This window comes from Podarcis bocagei (genome assembly GCF_964188305.1).
Source record: "Podarcis bocagei genome assembly, chromosome: 14".
Lineage (NCBI taxonomy): Eukaryota > Metazoa > Chordata > Lepidosauria > Squamata > Lacertidae > Podarcis > Podarcis bocagei.
The window spans coordinates 23,189,551-23,202,986 of record NC_138139.1 but is presented as its reverse complement, the minus strand read 5'-3'; the positions used below and the strand labels follow the sequence as shown (position 1 = coordinate 23,202,986).

Sequence of the window (13,436 nt, the reverse complement as noted above, 5' to 3'; positions counted from 1 at the left end):
ACTAAATTCCATTTGTTTTCTGGAAGATTCTTTTATGTCATGTGAAAGTGCAGATATAATGCAGGAATTAACAGTTAGGGAAACATCTGGGAAATGGAATAAACAGCTGTGTGGATGCCTGCTCTGGTCCACACCCAAAACTCAAACCACTACACAACACCACATTGCTACTAGTGAAGCAACTGTTTCAGGAGAAGCAGGAAATCAGGCCAGCAGAAAAGAAAGTTCTAGTAATTTAGAAGAGTGTCCCTTTCAGGAAAAGCTCAGAGCAGGCACCCAAGAATTCAGAATTCTCAGCCTCTTTGAACAGAGCATGCTCAACTCAACCAGAAGGATGGGAGGGTGGAAGTCAAACTTCTAAATGATAAACACAGCCTTGCGTCATAATGAAGGCTTGCCTTTCAATTTGGGAGCCGGGGCTAGATATTATGTGCGCAAGTCAGGAAATAAACAGCGCAGATACATTATGAGCAATGAACATAAAAACCACATGTCATGGGCCCTGATTGATATCGATAGCAGCAGCGTAATGCAATTTAATTGGGGGGGCATTATTATAGATTAAGTTATGGGAACTCTGGAGTCAACTGCAGTTAGGATAATGAAGATGAAAAGGTAAGAGCAGAAGGAAAGCCTGGATGCTGAATCAGGCCAAAGGCCCATCGAGTCCAACATCCTGTCTTCACAGTAGCCAACTGATGCCCCAGTGTAAGTAGAACCAGAGCACAACAACACTTTCCCCTCCTGTGATTTCCGGCAACTGGTATTCAGAGGCACACAGCCTCTGAAAGTGGAGGCAGAACATAGTCATCATGGCTAGTAGCTATCGATAGTTTTATCCTCCATGAATTTGTATAATCCTCTTTTAAAAGTGTCCAATATGGTGGCCATCACTACTTCCTGTGGAACTAAGTTCCACTGCTTAACTATGCCCTGTGTGATGCAGCATTTTCTTTTGCAATGACTATGCGGGAGATAACATTGCTGTTGATGCTTCCCCACTTGATGCTCTAAGCTATCTCAGGACAGGCTTTCCTCTAGCAGTTTTCACATTTTTAAAGTCTTTTGTTGAGTACCGCCCCCTCCCCCCTCCCCCGGGGATGCTAGAAGAATGATAGAAGAATGAATTCCTGTACAAAACATCCTCATCTACTCCCATCTCGGCTGTGGCTGATGTAGTCCAAAAGATCTGGACGGTGCCAGATTGTGGAAGGCTGGTTTGAATGTTATCAAAATATGCCATTAAAATGCATATTGTGCAAATTTGGTCTAATCTTTCACTCTTGATTGGTAATGCATTTCTTCTCTCTCTCTCTCTGTTGATGTGTATCCTCAAATAATTTTTGAGGATAATATAGTGAGATGTGGATCACTGGAAGCTGTTTTGCACTGAGTCAGACCAGGACAGCTCAGTCAGTTGAACACGAGATTCTTAATTTCAGGGTCATGGGTTCGAGCCCTACTTTCCTGCATTGTGGGGGTTGAACTAGATGACCCTTTTTGTCCCTTCCAACTCTACAAAGTCTATGATTCTGTGATTCTTTGGTCCATCTAGCACAATACAGTCTACACTGGCTGGCAGCAGCTCTCCAGGGTTTCAAGAAGTGAGACTCTCCCTGCTCTATCTTGTCCATCATCTCCCTTTCGAATTTCAGGAAATAGTGGGGAGGTGGAGAAGAAGGGGGAGAACCATGCCAGGGGTCAGAGAGGTTATATCCACAACCAGTTTTGGAGCTGGTTGTGTAAGCTGGACTTGCTGAAATCCCCTCTTCTGCACAACTACTAAAAGGCACAAGGTCTCTGTCCTCTCTTTTTAAAAGTATTTATTTATTAGTGCATTGCCACACACACACACGTTCCAAGGCGATGCACGAAATGCAATAAAAGCAGCTAAAAACATTGCTTAAAAAAACACAGAAAGTAACAGCACAAAAAAATTAAAATGATACCAAGTAGAGACCATGTCTTCAATTGTTTCTGGAAAGGGTCTATATACCATCTCAACAGGAATGCTATTCCGAAGAAAGGGGCAGCCACCAAGTTATTGTGGAGTCAGCTTCTGACTTTGGAATTTGCAGGAGAGACTCTGCCACAGACTGCAGCCATCTACTAGGAGTACAGTCATACCTCGGGTTGAAGTTGCTTCAGGTTGAGTGCTTTCAGGTTGCGCTCCGTGGCGACCCGGAAGTAATGGAATGCGTTACTTCCAGGTTTCGCCGCTCGCGCATGCGCATACAGTAAAAATGACATCACGCGCATGCGCAGAAGCGATGAATCGTGCACGCGCAGACGTGGGTTGCATTCGCTTCAGGATGTGAACAGGGCTCTGGAATGGACCCCGTTCGTATCCAGAGGTACCACTGTCTATGGGATAAGGTCGTGCCTCAAGTCCTGAGCTGTATAGGGTCTTATATGTTTGTACCAAAACCTTGAACTTGGCCAGGTAGCAGATTGATAGCCAGTGCAAATCCTGCCAACGAGGTGTTAGAGGCTAGTGGTAGCTTGCCCCCACAAGAAACTGTGTTCTGCAACAGCTGCAGTCGTCAAACCAACCTTAAGGGTAGCCCCACATTGAGGGCATTGCAGCTATCCAACCATAGGGCTACCAACGCAGGGACAACTGCAGCCACGCTATCCCAATCCAAGGTAGCTGTCCAACCAGCCATGGCTGGTGAAAGACTATCCTAGGACACCTGTGCCTCTGGTGACAGAGCTGGCTCCAGGAGACCCCCTTCCTGCCTTTGCACACTCTTGCCTCTGACTACCCTATTTCTCATCCATTTTGTATCCTTCACATCAACCCCTGATGAGTGTCAGGGAGGCTGAAAGGTGCTCTTCAACATTGTGCCTGAAAAACTTACTCATCGGTGTCAAGTGCGTGACTAGCAAGAATTCAGGTGTGTTTTCAAGCATTTAAAAATAATTCCGAGTCCTCCTTTACCCTTTTTTAATTGGGGACTTAGGAAAGGGGCTGTGTCAGCCAAGCAGTGCCATCTCTTGGTTAAAAGAGGAGTTGCTCGAGCATTATGGGGGATGAGGAAACAGGATTCTGCTGGTTTAAACAATTAGCGTTTTTCTACGGGGTCCAATCAGTTACTACAGAGAATGCTGCCAAGCTACACTTGCTGAAGTGCTCTCTTCTACTAAAGATGAAATATAACGCAGTCCTCTTTCTCAGCTGGCCACCCTAGTTAAGACCCAGGATACATTCTGACTTTGGGAATACAGTTGTACCTTGGAAGCCGAACGGAATCCGTTCCAGAAATCCGTTCGACTTCCAAAACGTTTGGAAACTGAAGCGCAGCTTCTGACTGGCTGCAGGCAGGTCCTGCAGCCAATTGGAAGCTGCAGAAGCTGCGTCGGATGTTCGGCTTCCAAAAATAGTTTGCAAACTGGTACAGTCATTTCCAGGTTTATGGCGATTGGGAGCCAAAACGTTCAACTTTGCAAGGTATTCAGGATCCAAGGTACAACTGTATTGCATTAAGTTTCCTGATTATAACACTAGCACTTCCATCCCATTTTTAAACATTCCTTTCACACTACAGCACCTGCCATGTGGGTTTTTTTTGACCAACAACTGGCATTCTGCACTCAGTTTCATTCACGCTAGCAGGCATGGTGTGATATAGTGATATTATTGGACAACATTCCTACTCTGCCACCCTTTCCACATATGTGGGGCTTCTGTCCCCTCTTAATTTCCCATGTAAACAGCTGGAAGGACCTGTATTGCTGACCCAAATTTAGTCACTTTACTCCTGCAATTATCCGGTTTAATGGGATTGCAGACGGGTTTTTTAGTTTGTTTTAAATAGCACAGAAATGAGCCCTAAACATGCACTATATTCCATTAGTTTTCTGGAAGTGGCTCGGGCATCATGTAAAAGCTCAAACACAACATGGAAATTAACAGTTGTGTGAACGCAGCCCTAGTTTGCAGTGACGTGTCTGCCTTTCACATGAAGGCTGGCAAAGCACTGTTGGGGGAGCAGTGTGCAAGCACTGGCAAAGCCCCAACCTGCTGCGTTGCTTGCATTGCATTTCCTGGTTCTGTTGCCAGGGTCTTAGCTACATTCATAAAGAAAAAGCGTTTTATATGCATTATAACACTGTGACACCAGATGGCGCTGTGGAGTCCTGTCTTTCGCCAACGTGATTTCCCTTTATGAAGTTTACAACACGTTTCACTGAAAAGCTTTTTTGATGTGTCTATATCCAGCCCAGCACTATACCAGTGACTGTAACATCAGCAGCTGCAAACTGTTGTGGGCAACAGACATATGCATACATACACACTGCAGCTGCAGAGCCAATGTGGTGTAGTGGTTCGGGTGTTGGACTATGACCTTGGGAGACCAGGGTTCAAATCCCCACTTGGCCACGAAGCTCATTGGGTGGCCTTGGGCCAGTCACTGCCTCTCAACCTAACCTACATCACAGGGTTGTTGTGAGGACAAAACAGGGAGGGGGAGAACCATGAAAGGTGGGATAGATTTGTAAAAATAAATAAATAACATTCATAAATATGCCAACCTATTCCATTGGCATCTGGAGGTGTCTGTACTTGATCAAGGGCTGCCAAGCTTTTTCACTCTATACATAGAGTTGCAAAATGAATAAACTGTTGTGAGCAACACACACACACATTGCAACCAAACACTTAGCACAAGCACACACTGCTGCCTATTCAATTCTAAAAATATTTCATGTTCAGAATGCAGATATCCTATTTAAATCCCTTATTGGTTACCTATTGTTAGAAACTAGACTTGTTATAACTCAGTTTTGGAAAGACTTGGTAGAGGCAACCTTCTTGAACTGGCCTGACAGAGTTTGGAAATTGGCCCTAACAGAGGAATTGAGCAACAAAATGTGATTAGCTAAAGACTCATTTACCTTTGACTGGAACTGTTTTATTTATTACATTAATGAGAAAAACAATGCCTGAACTTTTGCAAGCATCCAGACTATTTTGGTTACTCAAAGTTAATTCATATTCTACATGTTATACTAATGAACTGTGTATTCTTATGCTGTATTTTCCCTGTATACCTTAAATCTTTCCTGCCACCTAAGGGGTGTGTGCTATTTTAAAAAATACATCAATAAAGTTATTGATGTATTTAAAAAACTGCAACCCCTTCAACTGGCTACAGTTGATGGGCGCCGTTGTGGACCAAAACATCTGGAGGGTACCAGGTTAATAAAGAATTCTGAAGCCTTTTAAATATGCCTTGATCTTTACGGTTCTCCCAGAATACAGAATTGGGGAGCCATACGCAAGCTTTTTGCAACACCCTGCGAAGCCCACATGAAAGGCTTAAGGGGCGGTGTAAGCCCTTCTGTCATGAAGCTGGTAGAGGAATGTGAAATTTTACACACCGCAGCGAAACATTCCACATGGCACCTGCTAAGCTTTTTTGAGCTGCCCTGTTCAAGCAAGCAAGATATTTAAGTCTACGTAACAAGACTGCTGATAGCTGAAAGCATTCTGTTCACCTTGGACCGCCATCTCTAAATCCAGCTTTGCAAGAGACTTTTAATGGAAAATGTCCTTGTTTTTTTGCAAAGGGCTCCTCAGCTGTTATCCCCTCATGTTGAAAGCAAATTCTAAGGCATACGCATGGCTCCAGGAGACTTTACCACAACTGACTACTTCGTATGCTTTTAATTTTGTTTTAAATGCATTTGCTGTTCCTGTGTTTGTAACTGCTTTTAAGTATCTTTAATATAAATTGCCTAGAGATGGTGGTTTAGATGGTGATTAATAAATCAAGGATGATGAGAGTAATACTTAAGCATTAGATTAATTGGGGGGGATTGCTTATAAACTTTGTTTGGGACAGAAAGAAACACAGGATTACATGAAATACTGTCAAACTGTCACTGGAAAAAATGGTGGCCACATATGAAGAAATATTACGAAGCAGTCGGTTTCACCCAGATATAGAGTTATTCGCGAAGCAACAAAATGTGTTAATGGAACTTGAAACTGTATTGCGGCACTGCAACAGGTTTGATACGGAAATATTCAAAACAAACCTATGAACTAAAAATCAATGTCTGCAATAGGTAAAAAGGATATTTAAGTTCAGGGCTGTCTCTGATTATAGCTACTTGCTACAATCAGGAACTAAAAGAAAAAAATGCCATTAGATGATCAACAGATTAGGAGGAATACTGAAGTAAGATAAGTATTGAAAGGTATTCTAAAAGCTTAGGAAGAAATAAGTCATAAAAAGGGGCAACAACACCCTACCAACTATGTTTCATTATTAGGCATATCATTAAGAAGAAGAAGAAGAAGAGTTTGGATTTGATATCCCGCCTTTCACTCCCCTTCAGGAGTCTCAAAGCGGCTAACATTCTCCTTTCCCTTCCTCCCCCACAACAAACACTCTGTGAGGTGAGTGGGGCTGAGAGACTTCAAAGAAGTGTGACTGGCCCAAGGTCACCCAGCAGCTGCATGTGGAGGAGCGGAGACGCGAACCCGGTCCCCCAGATAACGAGACTACCGCTCTTAACCACTACACCACACTGGCTCTTAACCACTACACCACACTGTGGAAATAAGATCCATTCAGAAATATAACAGAATTTGAAATCTTAATGATTAAAAAAAAAAAAGAAGCTTCTTAGTAAAATATATAGCATTATCAGCCTGATATCTAGAATTGCTTCGGAACTCATTAAAAAAAACCCCAGTGCTTTGACACCAGTATTTAAAATCAATGCAATTTTGAAAGATTCAGTCCCCCATCTTGGTTCAAAATGGCACCCAATTGTATCCAAACATAGATAAAAACCTGCTTCTTGATTTCAAGAACCATCCCACAAAACATGGTTGAAATATCCAAATGCATTGTGCACAAACAACTTTCCAAAATACATAGTAGATAATTATGAGTATGGGCTTGCCCTATTATTATTATTACTATTACTAAATTTTTTTACCACCCCTATACCCTTAGATTTCAGGGCAGTTTACAACATAAAAAAATCATATCAATGTGAATGGGACAAAGAACTGAGAGAGAACATTCCAGAAGCGGTAGGGAAATGGAAACAGCAACATGTCCCACTGGAGACTTGGCTCACAAATTTAAAAGAATTTCTTTTTATTTAAAAAAAAAAACACAATTAAGTCATATGGCAGAATGGTAGAATTAACATGTGATGGAGCTGCAAAGCATCCAGTGATTACACGCTTCAAATTTCTTGATCATATCTCAAAACAATTATATTTTGGAATACTAAACATGAACTTAAACTTACAATGGGCTACGAGTTCCTGGCACAACCACTTATAATTTTATCTGGATATGCTAAGGTTTAGTTTCACCAGCAGATATAGAATTGATAATACAACCATTAAAAGCTGCTTGTGTAGAAATGAACTGTATTGGGGGGGGGGGAGAATGCTTATCCCTATCTTGGAAGACTGCAGAATAAGAGTGGGGGAGCTGGCTCATATAGTAAAATGGATAAATGCTTTAAGTTGAGTAAGAGAAGGTAGACAACCTGATTGTTCCTTGAAAACTATACTGGTGTAATAAGACACAAGAATAAACCGGTGACCACATATACTGCTGGATACAATCTAAGGAAGTTTTAAAGATGTTTAAATATGTTTTTGTTGTTCTATCACTTGTTGTTTGCTGCTATGGGCTCCTTTGGGAGGAAGGGTGGGATATATATAGAGAGAGAGAGAGAGAGAGAGAGAGGGAGGGAGGGAGAGAGATAATTTATCATACTTATTGTCAGAGCTGCTTCGAGATCCTAGCTCACAGAGGATCACGCTAGCCAGCGGTCATTAAGTAAAAGTCTTTATTGAGTTACAGTTTCCATTCTCAAGCTGCTGCGTGCAACTCTACGTCTAATGGCTAGATCGGCGAAGCTCCGTCTGATTCTCCGCCCCTTGTGCACCAACTTAATATCCTAGCCCTGCTCCACCTTTTCCGCCTGACTGTTCTCCTCTGGGTCCCTCTGCCCCCCGGGGTCTCTTCCTTCCGGGATTCTTCTGACGCCGACCCCCCGGAACTCCCTGTCTCCTTGCGCCGGGCTTTAGGACCTGGCTCCCTTTCCTGGCTGCCTACTGCGTCACTTTCCTGTGCATTTGAACTTGGCGCGCGCGCCCAACCTTCCACTTTCCGTCTGACCGTTTCTTCGCTCCCCGATGGAGGTGTGGCCACTCCTGACTCGTGCCCTCCCCCCTGTTGCGAGCTGCCAGCGCTTGATCTCTGGCGCTCTTCCTCTTCCCTGCTCTCTGGCTGTGACGCTGGTCCCGATTTCCAACTGCTCTCCTCTGAGTCCCCTCTGGCTCTATCTTCCTGGGGTGACCCCCTAGGCTCCCCCATTGCCCTGGCCACTGGTGCTCCTTTCTGTGAATCTTCTGATTCACTGGAAAGACTCGGAGATCTCGGGTCGTCGTCATCACTCATCTTTTCTTCTGCCTCCTCCCCCTCGCTCTCTGTTTCCTCCCTTGCCCTTGCCTCTGCTCCTGAACCCCTGACACTTATTTTTTAAAATAAATATCTATTCAAAGGAGAAAGAAAATTCTAATTCATGTCCTAAACCTAAAAACCTCACTGCAAATATGAACCCTGAAGCTAATTGTTGTTCATTCATTTGCACCAAGTTAACGTTATGCCTCTCTTTACTACAGATGAAATATGTTCAAAAGTCTGTTGTCCTTCTTCCTAAAAGTCCCCTCTCCAGACTACCTTTGGGTACTACTAAACCTTCCAGATGGTTATGTAATACGTAAAAGCCCAGATTGAAAAAATACAATGAATACAATACACCATCTAGAGGTGGACAGAGAATTTGCAGGCAATTAAAATAACAATAATGGGGGGGAAACTGTGGCAGATATACACATCCCAAAGCAAGAAGTGGAAGCTAGAGGGAAATCTTGCACAGAAAGTAAGAACAAGTGTTTCTTGAAAGAGCAAACTATAAAGGAATACAGCTATTAACTGAATCTCTTTGCTCTTATTTTTCTGAGGTTGATGAATGGTGCACCCACAAAGGGAAAATGTTGTTTTAGCTGAATATATAGCTTTCTAGGTTTGACAGTCAATCAGCATCTCAGGGGCTCAGTCCTATGCCATTCTGCATTTCCGGTCTGATGTCCTCTTATTACACATCTCAGGTGCTTTCTCCTGCAGAAGTCAAGGCTCTTTCATCTCACCCCTCACTCAGTTTCAGCAGAGACACAGACCACTGGGAAGTCCTTAGCTGCACAAGTTTTCCATGCACAGCTGGTCACGTTTAAAGCCACTTCCTATGTATAATACCAGGTAATAATACCAGGTATGGGGAACCAATGGCCCTCCAGATGTTGCCGAAATACAACTACTATCGGCCCCAGCCAGCATGGCCAGGGTTGATGGAAGCTGTGGTCCAATGATATCTGATATCTAGAGGGCCAAAGCTCCCCCACACCGGGTGTACAGCCTTTCACATAAAATATGTGCCACAGCCGCTCTTGAAGCAAAGAGCCATAAGCTATGCTGGTTGCACTGTAAGTAGTATAACCAGCTTTAGACATGTTTCCACGCATGTGGGAGCCTGGAGGGAGAAACTGCAATTCATATATCCTCTCCTAACTATTAAAACCCAAGGGGACGTGGGTGGCGCTGTAGGTTAAACCACAGAGCCTAAGACTTGCCAATCAGAAGGTCGGCGGTTCGAATCCCCGCGACGGGGTGAGCTCCCGTTGCTCGGTCCCTGCTCCTGCCAACCTAGCAGTTCGAAAGCACGTCGAAAGTGCAAGTAGATAAATAGGTACCGCTCCAGCGGGAAGGTAAACAGCGTTTCCGTGCACTGCTCTGGTTTGCCAGAAGTGGCTTAGTCATGCTGGCCACATGACCCGGAAGCTGTATGCCGGCTCCCTCGGCCAATAAAGCGAGATGAGCGCTGCAACCCCAGAGTCGGCCACGACTGGACCTAATGGTTAGAGGTCCCTTTAACTTTACCTTTAACTATCAAAACCCACCTGACACCTTCATTAAACATCTTTTTGGTGAATGCCGAAGACATACCTCTTGCCCTTTGTTTCCTGAGATGTGCTTCGGGGGGGGCCATCCTATTCCTGTGAATGGAACCTGTGGGTATAGGGTGGGTAACAATTTTAACGATAACGAATAACAATAATCCAAACACTGGTCCAGGACCTGCATGATCACCCCCAATTCAGATGTTACAGAGGAACTGTTGGGCATCTGTTCCGCAGGTGGTTTTAACAAGGGCACTGCTTTTTATGGGTCTGAAGGCAATAAGCACATTTATGGGTGAGGATTACCAATTTATTAATGCACAGTAACCGTAAACATAACAAGGCACATATACGTCTAATCGAAGAGACACATAAAGCTTATTACGACATAGCTAAGGAAATATTAAAAAATCCAACTAGCAAAGCTAACACCCCTTCTGTTGTTGCCAGGGAAACCTAAATGAATGGCAGTGGGTGGACCCTGGAATTGGATGGGGGCAAGACCATTCCAGGTTGGTCTCATGCCGGGTTCCCAACAGTGGTGCCTTCAACTCCGGCCCTCCAGATGTTTGGGTCTACAATTCCCATCATCCCTGACCACTGGTCCTGTTAGCTAGGGATGATGGGAACTGTAGTCCCAAACATCTGGAGGGCCGGAGTTTGCCTATGCATGCCCTATTGTCATGGACTGGCTGGATGCAGAGGAATGGTGGGAGGAACCAGCTTGGGGACCATCAAGGGAGGAAGACTCAGAGCCCGGGGAGTGGTGGTGGGATGAAGACAAGTGGTCAGAGGGAGAAGACCAGGAAGAGGAGGTGTCGGAAGCTGTAGAGGTAACAAGGCTTCGTGAGCTGGGAGAGTCTGTGGCAGAGAGAAGTCAAGAATCAGAAGCTGAAACTGGCGAGTGGGAGGTCAAGAGGCAGAGATGAGTCAGGCTAGTGAAGAGGCACAGGTACCCTCCCTCCTGCTGCGACAAGCTCCCCTCTTGTCTCCCAGAACCAGGAGTGGCATGAAAAGGGCGGGGGAGAGCTTGGCTGAACACAGGTGCCGTCTCTGATTGCTTGGGGAAAGCCCTGGAGAGGAGCAGATATAGGCAGTTGTGGGGAGCAAGGATCTTTAGTCACTGCAACTGATCTCCTGGAGGAAGACTCACAGAGTGTACTCATTAGGCCTGGTGTGCTCATTAGGCCTGACACTCAGCCAAGTCTGTGGGGATTGTGTTTTTGCTAATAAAGTGTTAACTCCAACTTTGGACTGTGTGATTACTGACTGGCAAGTTCTGTGACACCCTAACATTGCTTGTGCATTCCTGGAGGAAAGGGAGTTCTATAGCAAATGGCTTTGAACTATAAGCAAATGAGTGAGCCAACCTTTTGGCTAATCTATGAAAGATAACCAGTCTGGTAGTTTCAGCCTTTTCTCCTCCAAGTTAGGGCATTCTTTCCCATACTTTACAAGCCATGTGACTTTCTGCGATTAGCTACTGGATAAATGCTGAATATTCAGATTCATATTGACTCCTATAATCATGGGTTATAGTTATAAAGCAAGCCTGGTTGGAAGTATCAAAGGCAAAATAGATGACATTGCACTGTGTCTTTGTAATACAATTCTCTTCTGTGATTTTTACTCATGAAATCATATAACTGTAGGATTGAAAGGGATTCTAAGGGCTATCAAGTCCAACTCTTTGCAACACAGGAATCCTATAAATTTGGCATGATAGTATTATCATGGCATCTAGCTTGAGGATACCTTGCTCCAAATCTCCAGACAAAAAATAGGCCAGAGATGAAAGTGGGCAAAGCAACCAATGTGATTCTTGCCTTTATACCACAGGTGGAGAACTTCTGGCCCACAGGCCTAATCAGGCCTGGCCTGGGTTCCAATTTGGCCTGCAAAGCGATTACCCCAAAACCACAACCACATCATGTGTGCCATCAGGCAAGGGGCAAGCAGAGACAAAAAAGAGGTTTGTTGTCTGTCCTGATCAACTAACTGGGGTAAAAGCAGGCCAGGTGAAGTCTCGTTTGGCACTAAAAGCAGGCCATAACTCTTCAGGAAGGAGGACTGATAGTGGTAAATCCATTTTAATTTCCTAGAAAGGAAGTGAGGATTGGTGAGATATCCAGCTCCCTGTGACTTTCGCTGTGCAAATGATCCCAAGCGCTTGAAATTAGTATCTATCAGCTTCAGGCTTTGTTTTCTATGGCTACTTAAGGCATTTCCCATTGGAGCTCACACCAGAAAGTGGAGCTTTAAGCCAACGGCCTGTCAGTAGACTATCAGTCTACCTATCATCTTCAACCCCAGAAAACAAGAGGCAACATCCCAGTTTGAAGGTCACACTTCAGTATGGTTGCCACCATTGTTCTGGCAAAATACAGGACAGGGCAGTTGGCGGCCATTTTTTTCCATCTGGTGCTGAAGTGACTTCCAAGGCCATCCATTACAATCTATTGTAGCCTAACAGGATGGCCTCTCTGGAATTTGTCACACGCACACACATACGCATGAATCTGTAAATCTGTCTGTGCTTGGCTACCCAGAAATTAAAATACATGACGTTTCACACACTCTGTCAAACACATGCATGGGGAAAGGTTCCCTAACTTGGCAAACACACACACAGAGAGAGAGAGACAGAGACCTGAAATACAAGACAAAACTGTATCAATACAGAATGTAGAATTCTACACTGAAATATGGGGCAATCCTGTATTATACAGGGCAGATGGCCTACTTCACATATCCTCCAACATTTCTCTCATGAAAATAATTTTTAAAGAATTTATACCCTGCCCACCTGACTGGGTTACCCCAATCACTCTGGGTGGCTCTCAGCATATATAAAAACATAATTAAACATTTAAAAAAACTTCCCAATACAAGGCTGCCTTCAGATGTCTTCTAAAGTTTGTATAGTCATTTATTTCCTTGGCTCAGGGGTCCCCAAAATCCATACCCTCCAACATTTCTCTGATGAAAATAGGGACATCCAATGGAAAAGCAGGACATTCTGGGATCAAATCAGAAACTAGGGCTGCTTCTGTAAATCCAGGACTGTACCTGGAAAATAGGGACACTTGGGAGAGTCTGACTTCAGCCAGGCGAAAACTGGTTGGTATTTGGGGCCTAATTCATTTAGGCCTAAGTTTAAGCGCTCATGTGAGCACCTCAAAATGGCCTCCCCAACCAAAAGGCTGCCAACGTAGCTGTTTTAGAACACAAATGTTTTCTAAAGCCTACTCCAGCCAGTAGTCTACCTTGTCGCTGCGTTTTGGACAATCTGAAGTTTCCACAAGTTTCTAGGGCGCACAAAGCAGAGTGAGGTTGTCTGCCCTACTCCGGATGAAGCAGGACTGGAAGGGAATGTGGCCAGCAGGCGCCGCTCTTCGGCCACCTCCGGCTGCCGGCTCTCCCCACCCTCCTT

General features: G+C 44.4%; 1 long non-coding RNA gene across 2 annotated transcripts in view; it reads right to left on the bottom strand.

Annotated features, from left to right (window-relative positions):
* The window catches only part of LOC308573933, a 55,038-nt gene that overhangs the window by 38,674 nt on the left and 2,928 nt on the right, over positions 1 to 13,436 (bottom strand). The window contains exons 1-2 of one of the 2 annotated variants that reach the window (XR_014002256.1): positions 13,270 to 13,363; positions 10,050 to 10,112 (exon numbers count right to left, since the gene is read on the bottom strand). This is a non-coding gene — a long non-coding RNA (uncharacterized lncRNA). Of the gene's footprint in view, positions 1 to 10,049; positions 10,113 to 13,269; positions 13,364 to 13,436 lie in introns of those variants that run through there. The other variant, XR_014002255.1, reaches the window with a different exon arrangement.